We start from the raw sequence: 15,049 nt of genomic DNA, 5'->3' as shown, positions 1-15,049 counted from the left end.
TAACACACTGACAGATAAGGTACAGAAACAGTAGGCAGAGGCGGAGTCTAGGTACAGGCAGGGTTCGGCAACAGGTATCAGAAATATCGGAGTACAAAATCAGGAGGCAGAGGCGGAGTCTAGGTACAGGCAGGGTTCGGCAACAGGTATCAGAAATAACGAGGTACAAGGTCAGAGTTCAGACGGATAGTCGAGGCAGGCAAAGGTCATAACATATAATCACAATCAAACTAGTACTTTAAGCTATCAACAGAATCTAACTTAGTGTAGGATTACAGCTCCTGCTGGTCCCGGCACACTAACGGATCTGACTAACGGATCTGGGTGCTCCCACATATGTGAACGCAACGCCAGACACGGAACAACTGAACCACCAGCAGTATATATACCCTAAGTGCCTCCCCAGCACCTCCCTAAGTGGAGGACCAATAGGGAGAGGTACTGGAGTCAGCTGACCAGCCTGGTCAGCTGACTCCCTTCAATGTGTCATAAATGATTCCCTGAGTGCGCGCGCGCGCGTCACTCTAAAACCCGAGGGACTACGAGTCCCAGCCACAGCAGCCCTGCTCTGTGCCCCCAATGCGGAGGCATGCGGCCCAACCGCCGCGTCTGACGCGGCGGTTTCTATGCGCTCCGCATGCCTCTGCACGGGGACAGCCGCCCCACGCTGAGAGGAGGCGGCTGCCTCTCCGTGCATGAGGCTACTGTCTGCGGGAGGAGCCGCCCGCCGCTGGCTCATGGCGGCGGCTCCTCCGCGCTTTCTCACAGTATCCCCCCCCCGAGGAGTGGACTCCGGACAGCTCCTTCCAGGTTTCTCTGGGTGTACAGCATGAAATTCTCTCACTAACTCATCTGCATGCATGCGGTTCCCAGGTACCCATTGCCTCTCTTCAATGCCATACCCCTTCCAATGTACGAGATACTGCACCGAGTTCTGAACCATACGTGAATCTATGATTTTTTCTATCTCATATTCGGGTTGAGCATCGACTAAGACAGGAGGAGGAGGAGTGGGACCCCCCTGGACTGCGGGTTTGAGAAGTGATACATGAAAAGACCTCACTCCCCGCATGCTGGTGGGGAGATCAATGGTATATGTGACATTGTTGATCTTCTTAGTCACAGGGAAGGGGCCCACGAACCTGGGACCAAGTTTGTCAGAGGGTTGTTTCAGAGCCAAATGACGTGTAGAGACCCAAACCATGTCTCCAGGTTTGAAGTGCCACTCTACTGAACGTCTTTTATCAGCTTGACCCTTCTGATTAACAAAAGCTTTTCGTAAATTATCCCCCACTGTGCGCCAAATCTCTTTGAAAGATCTCTGCCAGGCTTCCAAAACTGGAAACGGAGAGGAGACCACAGGTAATGGTGAGAACTTGGGCAATCTTCCAGACACCACCTGGAACGGAGAGAATCCGGTGGAGGAGCTTTTTAAATTGTTCTGTGCGAACTCCGCGAAAGGCAGAAATTTGACCCAGTCGTTCTGTGTCTCCGCAACATAGCACCTCAAGAATTGCTCCAAAGACTGATTGATTCTCTCCGTTTGCCCATTGGTCTGTGGGTGGTAGCCCGATGAAAATGACAGCTTCATACCCATTAGTTGGCAGAATGCCCTCCAAAATTTAGAAATGAACTGGACTCCCCGATCCGACACTATGTTCTCCGGAATACCGTGCAGCCGGAACACATGTGTGATAAACAAATCAGCCAATTCCTGGGCCGAGGGGAGACCTTTCAAAGGCACGAAATGGGCCATTTTACTGAAGCGGTCGACTACCACCCAAATGACCGACATGCCTTCTGACTTGGGAAGTTCACCTACAAAATCCATGGACAAATGGGTCCATGGCTCACTCGGGGTGGGCAAAGGCTGCAAGGTACCCACAGGTGCCAGCCGGGAGGGTTTACTCTTGGCACAAACCGCACATTCCCTCACGAATTCCTTGCAATCAGCTGCCAAGGAAGGCCACCAAGCACATCTGGCTACCAGATCCTGTGTTCTAGATGCTCCAGGATGCCCAGCATTCTTATGTGTATGGAACATCTCTAGAACCTGAAGACGGAACGGTAGCGGAATGAACAACACTCCTGCGGGCTTTCCTTCTGGAATGTCTTGTTGGAAGGGAATTAAAGTTCCCTTCCAATCCTCCCAAGTCTCTGTTGCGGCCAGTACCAACCTTTGGGGAATAATAGTCTCTGGAATGGAGGACTGTGCTGTCTCTGACTCAAAGCACCTGGACAAGGCATCCGCCTTAGTATTCTTGCTACCCGGTGTATACGTAATAATGAAAGAGAATCGAGAAAAAAATAATGACCAGCGAGCCTGGCGTGGGCTCAACCTCTTAGCTCCCTCGATGTATTCTAAATTTTTATGGTCAGTGTAAACCGTGACCGTATGCTCTGCTCCCTCTAACCAGTGTCGCCATTCCTCAAAGGCTAACTTAATGGCTAAGAGTTCTCTGTTGCCGATATCGTAGTTTTTTTCCGCAGGGGAGAATCTGCGGGAGAAGTAGGCACATGGGTGCATTCTACCCTGCAAGCCAGATCGCTGAGACAGCACAGCCCCCACCCCGACCTCTGAGGCATCCACCTCAACAATAAAAGGAAAGGACGTATCCACATGTCTGAGGATGGGTGCAGAACAAAATAATCCCTTCAGGGTGGCAAAAGCCTGTAACGCCTCGGGAGACCAGTGAGTTGTATCTGCACCCTTCTTAGTGAGGCTGGTAAGTGGAGAAACCACCGAAGAGTACCCCCTTATAAACCTCCTATAATAGTTGGCAAAGCCAAGAAACCGCTGAAGCGATTTCAAGCCTACCGGCTGAGGCCATTCTAACACAGCGGAGACCTTGGCCGGATCCATGGACAGGCCTGTAGTAGAGATTATGTACCCCAGGAAAGCGACAGATGTTACCTCGAAGATACATTTTTCTAACTTTGCATACAATAGATTCTGCCTTAGTCTGTTCAAAACGAACCTCACGTGGGTTCTATGTTCAGAGAGACTGTTGGAGAAAATCAGGATATCGTCTAGATAAACTAGAACAAATCTTCCCAACACCTCTCTGAAGACCTCGTTGATGAGTTCCTGGAAGACGGCCGGGGCATTACATAACCCGAAGGGCATTACCAGGTACTCGTAATGCCCGTCTGGTGTATTAAAGGCCGTCTTCCATTCATCGCCCTTTCTTATGCGTACCAAGTTGTACGCACCCCGCAAATCCAATTTAGAAAAGATCTGGGCGCCAGTAATTTGTGTAAAAAGATCGTCTATCAAGGGTAGCGGATAGCGATTCTTTACTGTAATCTTGTTGAGACCGCGGTAGTCAATGCAAGGCCGCAGACCTCCGTCTTTCTTTTTTACAAAGAAGAAGCCTGCCCCAGCAGGTGACCGGGACGGCCGAATAAAGCCTTTGGCCAGATTCTCCCTAATGTACTCCTGCATCGCCAATTTTTCGGGCCCCGACAAATTGTACAACCGACCCCGGGGGGGTACACAACCAGAACGGAGGTCAATGGGACAGTCGAAAGGGCGATGTGGAGGCAATTTATCGGCAGCTTTAGGGCAGAAAACATCCGAATATTCAGCATACTGGTCTGGAACCCCCTCCACCTGAATTCTGGCCTGCCCCAATGTTAGCTTCCCCAAACACTGATGAAAACAATGGGGAGACCAGGAGGTTAACTGACCCGTGGCCCAGTCGATGTGTGGTGAATGGACTTGCAACCACGGTATGCCTAAGATAATAGTGGAGGTTGACATGTGCAGTACAAAAAATTGTAGCTCTTCCCCATGCAGAACCCCTATGGTAAGTCTCACCATCGGAGTCTGTGACAGGGAACGATTCCGTTGCAGAGGGGAATCGTCCACTGCCGTAACCTGAATGGGGGGTCTCACAGGAGTGAGTGGGAGGCCCAACTCCTGAGCAAATTCGAAGTTCATAAAATTAGCCGCTGAGCCAGAGTCAATAAAGGCTTCGGTGGCTACAGATTTATTCTCCCATGTAACCGTACAAGGGAGAAGTAATTTCTTCTCTTTAAGGGGTGCAATTTGCGTGCCCAGGGTGTCACCCCCCACTACTCCTAGGCAAACTCGTTTCCCGACTTGTTAGGGCAGTTTCGCACTCTATGTCCTGCCGCTGCACAGTACAGGCACAGCTGTTCTGTCATTCGTCGCCTTCGTTCTACCTGGGTCAGTCTTGACCGACCAATCTGCATTGGTTCGGGTGGTGGCAAGACCGGGGAGGGTGTGATAGGCGGAGACGGTGCCACTAGGGGTGTAGCGGATGGTGCCGCGTATGATGTCACCCTGACCCGGTGACTGCCCCTAGCCTGCCTCTGGTGGCGCAACCTGCGATCCACTCGAATGGCCGAAGATATGGCCTCATCAACCGTCTTGGGCTCAGGCACGGTTAACATTAAGTCAGAGACCTCCTCCGACAACCCAGACAAGAAGTAATCCATTAAGGCAAAGTTGTCAAACCTAGAAGTGACTGACCACCTGCGGAACTCCGCCGCATAATCCTCGACCGAACCTCTGCCTTGCCGCAAAAGTTTGAGCTTCCGCTCTGAGGTCGCAGCAAGGTCAGGGTCGTCGTAGATTATGGCCATGGCCTTAAAGAACTCGTCTACCGAGGTTAGAGCGGTATCGGTGGGACGCAGGTTATATGCCCAGGACTGGGAGTCCCCAGTCAACAAGGTTTTAATAAAGATGACCCGTTGGGTCTCAGTCCCCGAGGATCGGGGTCTCAATTCAAAATATGACAACACTCTACTCCTGAAATTCCGGAAGTCAGACTTGTGGCCGGAAAACTTATCAGGCACAGGCATGCGTATGTCATCACTAGGAGGGGAACGTACTGAATCCACTGACGTCTGAAGGGTTTTCACAGAGCCTGATAAGGCATCGATTAGGGCTTTGTGCTGGCCCAGTGCTTGATGAATGTTATCCACCGAAGTGGCAAGCACCGTCAGAGGATCAGCGCGTGATTCCATCTGTTTTGTGGTCTGGCGTTCTGTAACGTTCGGTGAAGCACAGAGAGGTCTGATTACCGGTGAACTGCAGTATCACGGGAAATACAGACGTATATCAGATTATATGTGATCTGCAGTATCACCGATAATCCAATATACTAGCTAACCTCTGGTCACCTGAGTAGAGTGTAGTGATTGGTGCAACAGTAATACGGAGGACAAGCCTCAGTACAGTAAGGAAAACTGCACAGACTCCTTCCACAGGTCTGAGCTCTCCGAGACGGGAGGAGTCAGACTTACAGTGGGAAGGAAAGTCCGAAAGTGACACCCAGGCGTAAGTGTCACTAACGGGACAAAGAACCGCCTCCAATCGTGAGGTCGGTTCTCGAGGTCGGGCAAGCCAAGTCGTTAACACACTGACAGATAAGGTACAGAAACAGTAGGCAGAGGCGGAGTCTAGGTACAGGCAGGGTTCGGCAACAGGTATCAGAAATATCGGAGTACAAAATCAGGAGGCAGAGGCGGAGTCTAGGTACAGGCAGGGTTCGGCAACAGGTATCAGAAATAACGAGGTACAAGGTCAGAGTTCAGACGGATAGTCGAGGCAGGCAAAGGTCATAACATATAATCACAATCAAACTAGTACTTTAAGCTATCAACAGAATCTAACTTAGTGTAGGATTACAGCTCCTGCTGGTCCCGGCACACTAACGGATCTGACTAACGGATCTGGGTGCTCCCACATATGTGAACGCAACGCCAGACACGGAACAACTGAACCACCAGCAGTATATATACCCTAAGTGCCTCCCCAGCACCTCCCTAAGTGGAGGACCAATAGGGAGAGGTACTGGAGTCAGCTGACCAGCCTGGTCAGCTGACTCCCTTCAATGTGTCATAAATGATTCCCTGAGTGCGCGCGCGCGCGTCACTCTAAAACCCGAGGGACTACGAGTCCCAGCCACAGCAGCCCTGCTCTGTGCCCCCAATGCGGAGGCATGCGGCCCAACCGCCGCGTCTGACGCGGCGGTTTCTATGCGCTCCGCATGCCTCTGCACGGGGACAGCCGCCCCACGCTGAGAGGAGGCGGCTGCCTCTCCGTGCATGAGGCTACTGTCTGCGGGAGGAGCCGCCCGCCGCTGGCTCATGGCGGCGGCTCCTCCGCGCTTTCTCACATTTATGCTCCAATAGAGTTTATATAACCTATAATATATATGATACAATATTATTATGATATGAGATGTTCAGTGTATTTTTAGATGTTTTTATATGATGGTGCTCTTGTGAAGTTTAATAAATGTTTTCTGATAATTGATTATAAATAGGTGTGGTGCTGTTTTGGTCATATTCCTTGAGCTAAAATTCCAGAAAATGCAACGCTTTCCTGAAAGCTGTTAAAAGCCTTCAAGAGACATTAAAAGTTTAGCCGTTAAATGCTGGCATTCTTGAAAAAAAAAAGCATGGCGTTTGAATGAGATGCTGAGCAGAAGCTCAACAGAAGCCCATGTGAACCAGACAATGTGCAAAATATAGCTTTATTTCAAAATTGAATACTGTCACCACACTATGGCCTCGATTCATAAAGCATTACTGCATACGGTAATGCAGAAAACAGCTGACTGTACCAAGCTGAAATTACAGAGCAGTGAGGTAAATTATCGACTTGTGTGGCAAATGTCAGTAAGTGTCAATTTATAAAGACCACAACATGCGGTAAAGTCCAGAAATTTTACTGGCACCTCTGGTGTTGTAAAAGAGTGGAGACTGTGGGAAGCCAGCTGTGACTCACACAAGCAGAGAGGGATAATGTATTACTGACAGGAGCTGAAGCCAATAGAAACAGCCCCTGTCTCCTGCAAGTCCCAATGATCAGGTGTTGATAAGTTGCGCAGGCTTCTCGGGAGCTTCCAGCTTTTCTACCCCCCCAGGCAGCGAGCAGAGAGATCGGAACAAAAGAGGCTTCCCCTGCGGCTATTCAGCCCTTTAACCCTTTTCAGTCGTATGTCCCACATAGCTGGACATCGCGAAATCCGCATTCCAGTCATATGTCCCACTATGCGGGACATTTTTTCAGCGGCGGTATCTCTGGCCCTATACTTAGTGGGCATGTAAACCACATGCCCACACAGGTGGTACCCCCCCTCCCCTACACAGGAAGTGGGCGATCAGCGCTGGCAGGAAGTAGCAGCATCAACTCTGCTTTGTTGTTGCTGATTGTTCCTGCTTTTCTGCATGGCCTTTTTAGCAGATTCCTGGCAAATTACTTCTGGTCAATTCCTGGCTGATCCCTTGCAGGTTTTTTCATTCACATTTCTTGCAGATCCATTGCAGATTCTTGGCAGATTACTTTTGACAGATTCCTGGCAGATTACTTTTGACAGATTCCTGGCAGATCCTTTTCATGTTCCTTCTTGCAGATCCCTTCTGGTTATTTTTTTGAAGATTCCTTGAAAATTCCTTACAGAGCGGAGCAATGGCATCCTATGCAGCACGTAAAAGAAAAATGACAGCGTTTGAGGTGGCACAGCGGATTATTAATGACAGCAGCTTAGAATCAGATGTGCAGGATGGTGGTGATGACAGTGACTATACTGTCACTGATGATGATGATTATTGCTACAGTGATGACACTGATAATGACGAGGCTGATGAAGGTGGGGAATCTGCTGAAAGTGGGGAGACTGCTGAAAGTGGGGAGGGTGATGGTGATCACAGAAAATGGGCAAGCTTCTCTCCTACCAGTGACTGCTTGCTGCATAATTTTCCCTTTACTGTGTGTAATGCAGGGGTACAACTGCCTGCAGCTAATGTTCCAGAAACTGTCAGTGGGTCACCCAAGCACAGGGGTGCCTCTAGCCATTCTGTCACTCCAGGCGAGAAAACCTGTGGCGCCCCCCCCCCCCCCCCCCCATGAAAATAATCGTAAGGCAGCAATGTTTCACCATAAAATAATCGTAATGCAGCAAATAATCATAATGCAGGAATCGATCACCATAAAATAATCGTGATGCAGCAATCTATCACCATAAAATAATCGTGATGCAGCAATCTATCACCATAAAATAATCGTGATGCAGCAATCTATCACCATAAAATAATCGTGATGCAGCAATCTATCACCATAAAATAATCGTGATGCAGCAATCTATCACCATAAAATAATCGTAATGCAGCAATCTATCACCATAAAAGAAATCGTAATGCAGCAAATAATCGTAATGCAGGAATCGATCACCATAAAATAATCGTGATGCAGCAATCTATCACCATAAAATAATCGTAATGCAGCAATCTATCACCATAAAATAATCGTAATGCAGCAAATAATCGTAATGCAGGAATCGATCACCATAAAATAATCGTGATGCAGCAATCTATCACCATAAAATAATCGTAATGCAGGAATCGATCACCATAAAATAATCGTAATGCAGCAATCTATCACCATAAAATAATCGTAATGCAGCAATCTATCACCATAAAATAATCGTAATGCAGCAATCTATCACCATAAAATAATCGTAATGCAGCAAATAATCATAATGCAGGAATCGATCACCATAAAATAATCGTGATGCAGCAATCTATCACCATAAAATAATCGTGATGCAGCAATCTATCACCATAAAATAATCGTAATGCAGCAATCTATCACCATAAAATAATCGTAATGCAGCAATCTATCACCATAAAATAATCGTAATGCAGCAAATAATCGTAATGCAGCAATCTATCACCATAAAATAATCGTAATGCAGGAATCTATCACCATAAAATAATCGTAATGCAGGAATCGATCACCATAAAATAATCGTAATGCAGCAATCTATCACCATAAAATAATCGTAATGCAGCAATGTTTCTCCAGAAAATGATCGTAATGTGGCAATGTTTTACCAGAAAATAATCGTAATGCGCCAATGTTTCACCAGAAAATAATCGTAATGCAGCAATGCATAACCAGAACATAATCGTAATGCATCAATCTAGAACCAGAAAATAATCGTAATGCGCCAATGTTTCACCAGAAAATAATCGTAATGCGCCAATGTTTCTCCAGAAATTAATTGTAATGTGGCAATTTTTCACCATAAAATAATTGTAATGTGTGCAGCGTTTCACCAGAAATTAAATCGCAATGTGGGCAGCGTTTCACAAGCACCCCTGGGTACAGGAAAGGGAGAATGGGAAAGAAAATAAGTACATAGGAGGGAGAGATGGTCCTGTTTGAAAGGGGCATGTTGAAGCACTGGGGGGAATACAAGAGGAGGGAGGGAGAGAGGGGGAGGGAGATGGAGTAAATGGGAACAGATTCCATCAGGGAAAAAAAATCACACAGAGCAGCCACAGACACACGAACTTTACAGCAGCTATTACCTTCTTCAGTGTGTCTGTGTCTCTGCTCCTGTCATCAGGGGGGGGGGGGGGGGCTGCCTCACACAGCTCTGTCTGCTCATGTGAGAAGTCCTGTCGCTGAGATGTCCTGTCAGATAACACTGCTGCGCTGGTGCTTCTGACCTTCTTTTCCCTCTGGCTGAAGCTGGCTCACTCTCTCTTCTCTCCCGCTCTGCTGTCCACCAGGGGGGATGCAGGGGGGCACAGACTGGCCATCTTCTAAAGTAAGGGGCCAGAGGTCAGCAGCAACATCGAGCCTGGCATCTACGGTAACTCCAGGCATGACTGGCGGTGGGCGGAGTTAGGGGCGTGGCCACACACAGTAAACACTGCGTGTATGGCTGGTTAGAGGAGGAGAGGCGTGGAGCAGAGCCTTCCTCCCTGTCTATTGGCCGGCCAGCTCCAGGGGGCGGATGGGAGAGACGTGAGTGCGGTAGCACGCTGCACTCACGTGTGTCATCCCACGGATGCTGGCTGCCGCTGCTGACAGGAGGACAGGGACATAAATAAAATGTAGTTGCTGCAGGCAGCCGCAGCTGCGCCTTGTGATTGGACTCCGCCCCAAGCGGCTGCCTATATTGCCTATGGCAACAGGCGCCCCTGCCCAAGCATGGCATGTGTAATGTTTCCTGGAAGTTTTTCTCAGCTGTGGCAATTAAATAAAATGTTAAGACTAATAGATTCAGAGCGAGCAGATGCAGTATAACAAACGTATATCTAAAGGGATGTTGGATTGCCTCTTACTATTGTAATGCCCTCACTGCACGAAACAGCATGTAACGACACAGAGACACGCCACAATACTCTGCTGTTACCGAACACGTTTTTGTCTATTGAAGCCGGTAAATTACCGAACTTCTAGGTAGCAGTGTTAGGAAGCCACTGGATAGGAAAAAGGGGTAGATCTTCTGCCATATTTTAAGGGCCACCTGTGTTACAGTATATTGCATTTTCCGGTGTAAAAAAAAAGTGCAGGTGTATATCAAAATGTTTCACTGTACACAATCACACCGATGTGCGGTGTTAAAGTGCAGTTTTTCTCAACATTACTAAAACAAATACCCCTTTATGAAATATACAATCTTTGCCAAGTACCCCTATAGTGAACAATATGATATCAAGTACTCCTTGACATAAATATTTGTTATATATTCTCTTTATTTTAACCGATAAAACTACAGTACAATCCATCATAAAGAACACAGGAAGATAGCAGTGTTCTCCCCAGGCTGTTTTAGCCAGGTGGTCCACCCGGCTAGTTTTGGTGAGCACCCGGCTGTCATCAGCTCGCTCCTTCCTCTGCTGTAAGCAGAGTTGTGCAGAGAAGCACCTGCCCTGCATTCTCTCAGCAGAATTTTTTTACAGCCGGGTGGCATGAAAAAGTAGCCGTGTGGCATGAAAAAGTAACCGGGTGGGGGGAGATGAGAGAATGCAGGGCAGGTGCTTTGAGCTTTAAACAGCCTTTGAGCTTTTAGTGGTCAAGACATATCCCAAGATATGCTCTTATTCCTCAACACAAGGGTTCCAAACTTTTTTGAATTTATTAGAGCAATTACGGTGTACTGTAAGTAAGCAAGTTTGTACAGAGTTAGAGAGTGATTTACTATATAGAGGTGATTGCTTATTTCAGTTCAGGATTATAACCTTCCTGATGTAAAAACAACGTAAGCTCAACAACATTTGTGGGCAGTAAAAAAACCTCCCTCAACAACCCCCAGAAGGAGAAATTTAGGAGTGACAGGGACAGCTCAACCCAGTATCTTGCCCTGGACCTCTCCAACCCGAACTATGAGGGGATAGGTTCTAGAACATGACCACCAAACATATGAAAATAGGAACCAACCAATTATCAAATCGGATGAAAATAGGTGCTGCCAAAAGCATGCCCAATTGACAATGCGACCAATTTCTGGGCTGTAATTGGTTGTATGTATAGATCAGATGTGCTGGAAAATCTCAGGCTGACATGCTCGATCTGATGCATGGCAATAATGGCGTGTGATAATTGTAAATGACGAACGCAATGGAAACCTGTGCCCGTGTCCCCCGAAATGTATATGTTCCACTCCCCCCCCCCCCCGCATTAATACGTTACCTGTCTGGTGTCTGCTGCTGTGTCTGCACTCCTCTTCCAGATTCTTGCCCCATGTGGTTGCCAGCACATTGCACACAAGGTGCGTTTGTGATCACACATGCGCCCCACATGCTATAACACTGTCAGCCATGAGGGGTGCTAATCCGGAGGAGGAGTGCGGAGACAGTGAAGGACAACGGACAAGTAAAGTATTAATGCAGGGGCACCAGGGTGGTACATCCATATTTTGAGGGACGTGGCTGAGGATGGTGTGGCAAGGAAGAGACATCACAAGGCCAGAGACATCACAAGGCCAATTCTTGAGAAATTTCATGCTGAAATCGATTGGGAATAGGCCTGCAGTTTTGGTGGCCAATAGATTTTCTGTTGATGGGCCCGAAGATGATCAGAAGATTGATTATTCAGGAAATTGTACCGTTAGTGGCCACCTTTATGCCCTGAAATTCCAGCTCCATTTCCCAAAGAGAGAACAGGCATGGGATGCATAGAGGTAGCACCTTCTTGACTCACCAGCGTCCAAGTTCTGATTGGGAAGTTCACTGATACATGACATAAAGCCATAGTTGAGAATATTTAAATCCCAGACTTAGTGACTGCTGACAGCCATTAAGCTGAGGTCTGGCAAAGCCAGCTTGTCAGTGACCCACAGCTGAACTGCACATCCCCTGATAGAAACATGAATGTTTTTATCTTGATCATGAATAGTTATAGACTGATTGTATATTCTGAATCCTTGCATCCCCCAGGTCAAACCAACATGAAGAAACAGAGCTATAACCCTTATTGCTCTGGATTCTTAACCCTTACAGTAAGAAAAGGAACACTGCTTAGTTCTAAGTAGGATTGGAAGTTTAGATATTTATGTTACTTGTCATTTCAGGTACCCTCTGAAAACATTGGAGGCAGAAATGTGTGTATATGGGCAAGAGGTTAACAATTTAGGGCAACTGAAGTAAGAAGAATATGGAGGCTGCCGTATTTATTTCCTTTTAAACAATACCAGTTGCCTGGCAGCCCTGCTGATCTATTTGGCTGCAGTAGCTTTCGAAAAACACCAGAAACAAACATGCAGCTAATCTTTTCAGATCTGACAATAATGTCAGAAACAACTGATCTGCTGCATGCTGGTTCAAGGTGCATGGTTAAAGGTATTGAAGGCAGAGGATCAGCAGGATAGCCAGGCAACTGGTATTGTTTAAAAGGAAAATAATATGGCAGCCTCCATATCTCTTCCGTTACAGTTGTCCTTTAACATTTCCAGTGGCAACTCCGCTCAAAGTTGACAGGTGCTGTCCAAAGCTGCCCAAAGCACTGAAAGATCTTTGTGCGAGAGAGTGTGAGGGAAGATTAGGAGGGTACAATTAGATATCAGGAAAGGAATTAACACTCAGAAATTAAATTAAAGTGAACCTCCAGACTAAAAATCTACTCAGCAGCACTGAAAAGGCTTGATGTTTCTTTAACAGTTTCACAGCATCAGAACTTTGTTTTTCTTACCCAAGCCTCATTTTTAGCTGCACAGGAGAAAACTGCCCGGGCATTTTTCCCCTGATGCTGTGCAAAGCATGATGGGATTTCTCATGTTGTTGTTCTCTTTCTGCTGTTTTGGTACAATTTTTTTTTTTTAATTTTTAATTTGAAATTTGAAGCCTAGCGTGTGCAGCTGGGAGGACAGAGGGCAGTTGGAACTGTGGCTCATGCTTCCTGTCACCTTCTTTCAACCAAAAAGATGGCTGCCCCATGAAAAAGATGGCTGCCCCCATGAAATCAAACATTTGCCTGTTCTTTTAAAACAGGGTGGTAAGAGATTATATTACCTATCTATTTTAATTAACATAACTAAAGTAATTTAATGACAGTATGTTCCCCTTTAAGCTTAGATTTCAGGAAGAGTGTTTTAGCTAAGGAGGGATTAAAGTTAGAAGTTATCCTAGCAATACACATATGCTTCTTTGAAACTACATTACAGATATCAAAACACTGGAGAAGTGAACCTCCCACCACTGTACTGCTACATACACACGCTGGTATGAATTCAGCTGCAGCGGAAAAATAAAGATTGCCTCAGGCCAAGAATCATAATTCCAGTGTGTGCACAGTGGCCACCCGACATCTGCTAAAGATCCAGTATGCCAGAACTTTACCGATCCTCGACACTCGAGCACTGCCCGATTGCACTGTTCTGCCTGCTCCCTTGCCCGTGGGAATCCGTTCTGTCATGCGCTGCTCGTTCTCCCTCCGCCCCTCTACACTGCAACAGATGTGTTGCTAGCCTGGAGGCTAGTGAAGCATCTGCACAGCAGAGCACTGTGGCCCAAGGGATCATCTACCGATCCTTGACAGGCCTCAGTGTTTATGAGATACAGAAAACAGAATGGTGTTTTTGTTCGGGGAGGCAAGGCTACCCGGCTACACGTCAAAACCCGGCTAGTAGTGTTGGGCGAACAGTGTTCGCCACTGTTCGGGTTCTGCAGAACATCACCCTGTTCGGGTGATGTTCGAGTTCGGCCGAACACCTGATGGTGTTCGGCCAAACCGTTCGGCCACATGGCCGAACTAAGAGCGCATGGCCGAACGTTCCCCGAACGTTCGGCTAGCGCTGTGATTGGCCGAACGGGTCATGTGGTTCGGACCCGAACGCGCTCTGATTGGCCGAACTGTCACGTGGTTCGGGTAAATAAATACCCGAACCACGTCATATCTCTGCCATTTGTCTGTGGGTTTAGCTTTGGGTAGGCAGGCAGGGTAGTTCGCGCTCCAGCCACGCTAGCCAGGGTTCCCCCAGTCATTGTGTCGCTGCTGGGAATAGTAGTACACCGCTCGCTCAGCCACACTATATAGCATTCTGTTTACTGCCACTCTGTGTCTGCTGGGAATAGTAGTACACCGCTCGCTCAGCCACACTATATAGCATTCTGTTTACTGCCACTCTGTGTACCTCGCTCAACCACACTATATAGCATTCTGTTTACTGCCACTCTGTGTCTGCTGGGAATAGTAGTACACTGCTCGCTCAGCCACACTATATAGCATTCTGTTTACTGCCACTCTGTGTACCTCGCTCAGCCACACTATATAGCATTCTGTTTACTGCCACTCTGTGTCTGCTGAGAACAGTAGTACACCGCTCACCCGCCACTGTATAGCATTGTGCTCTGTGTCGCTGCTGGGAATAGTGGTACACCGCTCACCCGCCACTGTATAGCATTGTGCTCTGTGTCGCTGCTGGGAATAGTGGTACACCGCTCACCCACCACTGTATAGCATTGTGCTCTGTGTCGCTGCTGGGAATAGTGGTACACCGCTCACCCACCACTGTATAGCATTTCTGTACTGCCACTGTACTGCTGCCAGTCAGCGTGTACTTTAAGGATAAGTGAAATGAGGAAGAAATCCGGTGAAAGAGGGAGGGGCAAGGGAAGAGGTGTTTCCCCTGACGGTTCACGTACAGGCCACAGGGGAGCACCCAAGAAAACCCACTCAATACCGCCCATGTTGTCCAGGACAACAACCCTCACAAATCCAAAAGAACAGGACCAGATAATTACTTGGATGACGTAAAAAAAAAAAGCGTGGCCTTCTCCT

The 15,049-nt window shown here is 47.5% G+C and overlaps 1 protein-coding gene across 5 annotated transcripts in view; it reads left to right on the top strand.

Moving 5' to 3' along the window:
• Nucleotides 1-15,049, top strand: part of NMU (neuromedin U) — a 129,892-nt gene that overhangs the window by 46,802 nt on the left and 68,041 nt on the right. The gene's annotated exons all lie outside the window — the stretch shown is intronic.

Source organism: Hyperolius riggenbachi, chromosome 1 (assembly GCF_040937935.1).
Source record: "Hyperolius riggenbachi isolate aHypRig1 chromosome 1, aHypRig1.pri, whole genome shotgun sequence".
NCBI classification, from domain to species: domain Eukaryota; kingdom Metazoa; phylum Chordata; class Amphibia; order Anura; family Hyperoliidae; genus Hyperolius; species Hyperolius riggenbachi.
This window is presented reverse-complemented; position numbering and strand designations above follow the sequence as displayed.